An 8032-nucleotide genomic window follows, 5' to 3' on the forward strand; every position below is an offset into this window, starting at 1 on the left:
CCAGAGGTGTAATTTTGATCTGACAAGGGATGATCTGTCAAAGAATGGTTGACCAGCTGGTGTGGAACGGTGTGAATGTTTGCAATTCCCCCTCAAGTTATATCTAGATATAAGCTATCACTTCTTATATGCAAGTGAAACATTATATATACTTTAAAGGAGAGACAATCCTATGCATAAGGCATACTCTACTTGTATCATTTGTACATTTCATCACATCAAGACTCCAAACACACTCAAAAGATATAATTAGATGATAATTAGAAGCCAAGAGGAAGCCACAATGACAGCCGGCGTTTTAGCCCAACTTCTTTAGACCTGCTGTAACTGATTTCTGGGCCACTGAAACTCTAACTTTGTACTTTGTCTACTGTTAGGAAACATCAATCTTTAAAAGGTGCATATAAGAGCCATGAGAGTGAACCAAAAGAGTCCAGTGGTGGGATATAAGGCCACAACAGCGAGCTGAAAGGCTCTAAAAGACTCTGTAGAGCTGAGGGGAACTACTGAGTTTGGTGATAACTGCGAGTCACACCTTACTCATATTCAAAATACCCATTTTAAACAAAACTAGTTATACCGCCTGGCGGTTATATGCCTCCTAAGAAGCTACAATATGGTACAAAGTCATTGCGGCCTCACAGAGTCAGAGTTGATATTTGCGGAACTTTGAAGAAAATCCCTCAAGAATTATCCCAAGTTCACAATACGCAAGGTCACAATGATCTTGACCTTCAAAATCTTGAGAGTTCATCTTCGAGTCCATGTGTGTGTTTGTGCCAAACTTGACTGAAATCATTTCTGATCCGTGGACATTTGTGCAAAGTTTGAAGAAAATCCCCAAAAGCATTCATGAGATAAAAACGTCCCGTACTGACAAACTGGTAACTAGAAAACATAATGGCTCCGGCCTTCAGCTCTCGCCAGCGCAGAGGCATACAAATTTGGTTTAGAACAGCTTTAGACCAACTGAATAACCAAGTGATTCTGGCATTTTCGAAATGAGATGATTTATCTGAAGGGATTTATCCTACTAATAAACTCTACATTTTCAAAGGATCTAACTTAACGAGTCATCTGCCAATGACTTTAACCACAGTGATTAAACGCAGAAAGATCCTGTACCCTATACAGCGTGAACAATGAGACATATCAGAAGCTCTGTCCCTTTACTGGCAAGTTGTCTGCAAAGAGCGGAGAAAGAGAAATAAAGAAAAGGAGATGGGATCAAGGCAAGACAGCGCCAAAGGAGACTCTGTTGCGGTTTCCTGTGCGAGCCGTCTTTCCCAGAAGTGTAATCAGCTAGGGGGGTGACCACAGAGGCTTTTCATCCAGCCCGCGGGGTCTCTTGTAGGACAAACAATGTTAGCTGACACACTGGCCACCATCTCCGTTTCCCAGTGACTCACACGGCTGTTGTCGCATCACTGGGCACCGGCTATAAGACCACGACCCACCCATGTTGTGGAGGGTTCACTTGTTTAGTTAACATTGTGACATATTTTCTCTGGCAGATCTGCTCCCTATGCGCTGTTTACATGCCGCCGACATGTTTTATTTTGTCTTCCAACTGTGACACATGTAACTCTACTCCAGGGATATAAACGGTGGTGTTGAATGAGCTCCATTGACAGAGTGTAGACACTGGAGGGATGTTGTAAATGAATGTTTACTGTACTTGAAGTCAAGCGCTGTGCCTAACTGCAGCTTTTTGCTACTGTTAAAGGTCACCTATCATGCAACATTCATGTTTTTTCAACATTAATATGGGCTCCCTGGTGGGCTCAACATTAATATGGGCTCCCACCTCACCCCCCCCCCCCCCTCCCCCCTCCACTCAGATACCACTGAGATTCAAACCAGAAGTTAGATTCATGGCCAATCAGAGCTGAGTGGGCTGTTTGGAAGGTGGGGCTTATGGTGTGTCCACATAAGCGCATCCACTTTACATACAAAGTCAATGTACAGACGCATAACGACGCAATTTCACATTGAACGTGATCACGCAACTTGAACATATTAAACTCAAGCTAATTGTTCATGTGACGCTTTGACGCGAAAGCCAATTGCATCGTTGATATTGACACTGACATCAGGTATTTTAACAGGATGTTCCTTCTCGTTTAGCCTACAGACTACAAGACAGCATTAATATGATGTTATTTCGGCGTAAATATCACCCATTTATTACCATGGGATCACAGTGAAATCTCTGCCTTTTCCTGAAGAAGACTGTCATCTAGCCAATACACCCGTCAAAGCATAAATGCAGGCTTTTTACAAGGTGGCAGTATTATGGTTTTTTCAGTGTACTTTTCATACATTTATTGCAGCAAGATTACAGTGGAATTTTGATGATATTCACCGAGCTGCACCTCCGGGTGATGTTGTGTTTACTGACATGACAGCGGTTGGCGTTCCCATGCTTCTCGGCGGACACAACTGGTAGTTGTAGTAGTTTTGTCTATGGTTGACGATAGAGAGGACCTGCTGAAAGAAGGGTTGTTATTAAGCCCCTCCCTTCAAGCGGCACAAATTCTTTGCATCGCGTTTGGTGTAAAATATGTCCCACAATTATTTCCACGCGGCACAACGCGAGTATTCGAGTTTGGTCTGGATGCACCATTATCTAAACAGCATGTTTCAGGCAGAGGCTAAAAAGAGGAGATTTAGCAATGGCACTGTTTTTTTTACTCACACCATGAAAAAAGTTTTTAGTAGAAACCCAAATTACAACTTTGAACCTGAGAATGACCGATATTACCTTTTAAAGAACATTTTAATTTCACTTGACTCAATTAGTCTAAGTCCTGTACACAATGCCGTCTAAATGCTGTTTAGTTTCAAGTAAAAATCCAACCAAATGACCGATCATCAAGCATGGCAATAGTTTGCTTCAGTGGAATTGGCACAGTCATTTTAGCAACTGTTTTCTTGTAACCAATGTTTCACTAGAAAAGCACTTCAGAGCTCCCTGCTCTTTTCCCAGCAAGGCTTCAGCTACACATGCTGCATGGGGCGGGCTGCCTAAAACAACCACAGGTCATTGAGCAACGCCACTGGAGCTGCTGCCTGTTGAGCAACCCGCTGGAGGGCATCTGCAGATCTCGGCTTTATCTGTTCAACTATTTCAAGGTGATTCACTTAATGCAATTTCTCTCGAAGTTCACAAATTAAAGGTAACCTATATACACTTTTTTCATCTTTTTTCAACATTATGATAGGTCTTCGCTGTAACTACACACTCCAATAGTATGAACAAAAAACAATCCTCTCTCTGACCAGTGTTCAGAAAACACTAGTCAGATTTCTCTTCCCCTTATGATGTCATAAAAGGAGAGGCAACACAACGACAATTAACACATTTCATAGTTTAAATTTGACCATCAGTGCTTAGTTATTTACCTGTGCATTGCTTGATAATTACAGAATGTAGGCTATGGTCATAATAACCGTTCATTTCAGTCAAATAATGTGATTTGAATAATACAGATAACTTGTTGGGAAATGCGGGGCCAAGAAATAAATTGTAGAAAAAAAAACATGTATTGATGACTTATTCCAAACAACAGACACAAGAGATGTATCCCTCTCTGTGTGGCAGTGGACATTTCTAAGGGTGGACCTGCGGTGCACACTGTGTTCTGAGGAGTAAATGTAAACCTATTGTAAAATGCCACAGATTAAATTGGTTAAATCAGATTAGTGGAGAGATGTTGAGAACATGAGGATGAATGCTCCATCTCACCCTACATTGTTCCCTGTCATACGTTTGATAACCGTGTATGTGTACAGTGTACATAAGATGCATGTGCCCTGGACATGAATTTAACACTTCCCCATTCATTTCAATGTGCTCTCGCCCAATTATCTTCAGGTCAGCAGCTGCAGCCATGCTGTGAGACACACTGCTTGAACGCACACAGCCATTCTGCTGCCTGGTGAATGTATATTTGCGGAGTGGTCTGTATAGTCTATGGTCCAGACTTTGTCTTTGCACCACATGTGAGGTCTCGTGTCTTTGTACCATATGGCTAGTAGTATACACCATAATGATTTCTCTGTGCCAGTGACAACTTAGACTTCTCTACATGTAATAAGAGGGTTTGATTCTAAAAAAATGAAAAGAGATAACAGAAAAGTGTATAGTCTTAACAGAGAAGTATAACAATATTTGTTAAAGTATAATATAAAGTATAAAAGCAGTGTTTAGTTTATCGGCTGAATGGCTGATTTTGTTTCAGAACATGGAGTGGAGTTATTTGGAGCAGCTTTATTTCCCGCTTGTTTTCACAAGGCGATTTTTTTTTTAGGTGTCGGTCCTATATTAAATTGCAGTGGTGAAGCGCAGCACAAGTGTCAAGTGGCGTGTGTGTGAAGACTCGGGCCAGTTCACCCAGGCCCCCGCTGTGCTCGGGGCGTGTGAGGAATGGTGTGTGATGGTGGAAGCAAAGCAACAGTGAGTGTTTGGGCCTGCTTGTGGTCAAAAGCACAGCAAGGCCCTGCTGCAACAGGAAATGACAGAACTCTACGCAGAGGCTAAAAATAATGCCCGTTGTTAAGGGAGAATAGAGCTGGGGGAAGGCAGCGGCGCAGTACAGCAAATATTATTTCAATTAAACCACAGGGCCCAAAACCACGGCCACTGTCCTTTCAGAGAAGAAACCCAGGTGGCTGCCAGGGGGGGGGGGGGGGAGGGAGGGGGGGAATAAAGTGAGGAGGAGAGGTGAGGAGTTGAAGCTCTCACAAATGGAGTCAAAGGTTGGGTGTTGGTGATGTGAATGGGCTGGGCTGGTGAGGGGGAGGGGGAGGGGGGGTTTCTGAGTAAAATTCCTGTGAAGTTTTGCCACAGTGCACTGACTCACTCAGAGGACAACATGCGTTTTTATTGGGAATTTTTTCGCAATGGCTTCCACCACCACCGCCTTCCCTGACTTCACTATTGTTTCCTAGAGAAAGAGGAGGGTGTAATGTTGGCATCAAACTGACACTAACGCCACTCCAGTTCACCTCCCCCCCTTTCCCAACCCCGCTCACACACACACACACACACACACACACACACACTGGCAAGCTCCACGCGCCCTGGCACTCAGCGGTGCCGAGCTAAGAATGGAGCTACTCCTTCGGCTCACGCAATGTGGTGTGCTGAAATTTCCTGCAATAAAAAACATGATTGGGAAGATACCCATTAAAAAACGTGTGAGGAAAGAGGAAAGAGCCTGCCAGCCAACAGAGAACGACAGAGCGAAGAGAAGAGGAGGGCAGGCAGGCAGGATGGGAAGATGTCGAGGAAAGTATAGAAGGAGAGAGTAGGATCAGCGAGGGGGGGAATTTTAAGGGATATTCTCTCCTCGCTGACCACTGGATACCCTGCCACCCCTGTGCAAGAAAAAAAAACAGCACATTTTGGCTCCTTTGGCGTTCTCTCTCTCTCTCTCTCTCACTCCCCCCTTTTTTCGAATTCTGTTTTCATTTAGCACATGGCAGCGCTCCCCTCAAAACTCTTGACTTTCCCAAACCAAAAGCTATTTCCTGATTCACTCCCTCTCTCATATAATTATTCCGCTGGACCGTGTTTCTCAGCTTTTCTTTTCCAGCACTGCCTGTTTCTGCTCTGTGCTCAGGGTGACATCACGGCCCTCAATGGGGCAAAGGCTCCTTCTCTATAGGCCAGAGGTCGGGGCTGATCCCACTCTTTCACGCACACATAAAACCCTTATTTGCGCTTGCATTACGTGTCGACCTGATGTAATTTCATGAAACACATTGGATCATTAAACTCGCCCCGGCACGTCACACTTCCTAGAATGCAGTCATCTGAGGTGAACTGAAACATGCAGGATTCCGGGGAACACTTGTTGACCAAATCACTTTTTGTCATTGTATCTCCCCACGCCCTGCTACCTGTATGCTACATTCTCCAGAAATGCTGACTGTACCTTTAACTGAACATGGACATTTGTGTCTTTGTGGGTGTAGGGGATGTATGAACTATGAAGGGAGCTAGGATTGCTGCAAGACATTTTCTGAGCCCAAGCGGGTCACATGATTGATAAGTTAAGGGTCCTTGTTAAAGACGTCAGTATTCACCCTGTAAATGGCTACATTGTTTGCGTTACCACAGACACACACACACACACACAAAAAACTCTTGCACATAAACTGAGACTTTTTATGCCATAATTATTCTGAATGACTCTTAACATGCCTTCAGATCTGCTGTTAAAATGTGCACGCTCAGTCGCACTGGGCATTTACCGTGCATTTTAGCGGCCCAACCCTACTACAGGTTTTAGCTTCTCTCCCCTGTCTTTGCGCCGGTGAGGTTACTATAGCGTTAAGCAGCATTGACAATGGGCTTGTCTCTCCCTCCCAGCTGTGTGCTTCTGTCCTGGTTCCAGCTGTTTGGGTGTGGCTGCTGCTGCTGCTGCTGCTGGCACCGTAAGAATATCCTCCATCAACTTGGGTAAATTGTGCTCATTAATTGACTGCTGCAGAGACACATAGGCGTGCTCATTTGTCCGTGTTATTGTATGCAGGCCTACACACTGATTTGGTCAGGAAACTCACCTACTGTTGCCAGGCAGAGGGATGATAACATACAAGCATCAAGGCATATATGTAGTACAATGTACAATGTAGTGTAAATGAGTCCAATGTATTACAACACACCTGCTGCTGCGGCTGCTGCTGTAAATAGGCTATAGCCGTAAAGCTATTCATTTAGGCTTCTTCCAGGGCAGAAATTCATTTCACTAAACACAATTGCTTGATACATTTTTTTTTCTTTTCTAAATTGGCCATTTTTTGTCTGAATTATTCTGAGATAGAGATGGAGATGATTTTGATCTATAAAGGGAAACTGGTGTAGGACGTGAGTGCACACTGTTTTATAAATCAAAATATTTTTGTTCGCAAGCACTTCCTTCCTGAGTTTCTTCCATACACCAGCCTTCCACCCAAGTGAATCCTACGTTTTATAAATGAGGCCTCTGGTGTTTACCTGGACGTACAGCAGAAATAATCAAATCCATACGAGATCCCCTTACTTCATGTAGATGCACCGACAGTGTTGTTGTAATTACTCAGAGTTCCTCATGGGTGGCGATGGAAGTTATGCACTATAGTTTTAATCATCAAATCAATGATAATACCCTTCTGTGCCTGTTGGATGGGTTGTTAGGCAACTGTTAATATGTTAACACGGAAAAACATTTTAAAGAATTGTTTGCCCGATAAAGTTCCAAAATAAAATAATAGGAGCAATATTATTATTGAAATAAGTCAACCTCTAATCAAAGAATGAATGACAACATTTTCTATAGACAAATATCAGTCTACCTCCAAAAAGTATTCCATTTCAGTACCAGTCCTACTTATGTGACGGTATGTAAAATACCCAAGTGAATACCAAACATATACATATACACTAGCTGCGGGTTGACATGAGGACAGCTAATTATATTTAGACACCTTCACGTCAGTGTTTATGACTGCAGCATTTCACACCAGATCCAATCCTTTGAATGCTGCGCTGGCACAGCTTTAAATGACGAGTCCAACTCTGGTGAAAGTTCTTCATGCAGACTGACACGGTTGACCAATAGCAAAGCTGCTTTGAATTTGTTAACCGCGTAACGGGCGGTCAAATTGAGTCCAAAATGCTAAAAAACAATCCAGCTCAATTAGATTTTATAAGGTTCTCCTCTGGCAGAGTAAAAGCTGCAATGTTAAAATGATTATATAAAATAGTGGCATGGTTTGCAGTTCATGTTGATACAGGGTCAAATAAATGGCATTAATGGGTGTTCTTTTTTATTTTTGGGTTTTCCCCAATGTGTTCCAGCTTAGGAATGGCCAAATTCCCCTCATACTGAAAAGGACTCCTCTCTTCTACAGTCACTTCTTTTCTCCTCCTGTCTGCCCACAGCGATGTAGCTCATTTGCTATAGCTACTATGGCAGTAAAGAAGACTAGTATGCATTGTTGCTATAGCTACTATGGCAGTAAAGAAGACTAGTATGCATTG

The sequence above is a fragment of the Ammodytes marinus genome (assembly GCF_949987685.1).
Source record: "Ammodytes marinus genome assembly, chromosome: 11".
Lineage (NCBI taxonomy): Eukaryota > Metazoa > Chordata > Actinopteri > Uranoscopiformes > Ammodytidae > Ammodytes > Ammodytes marinus.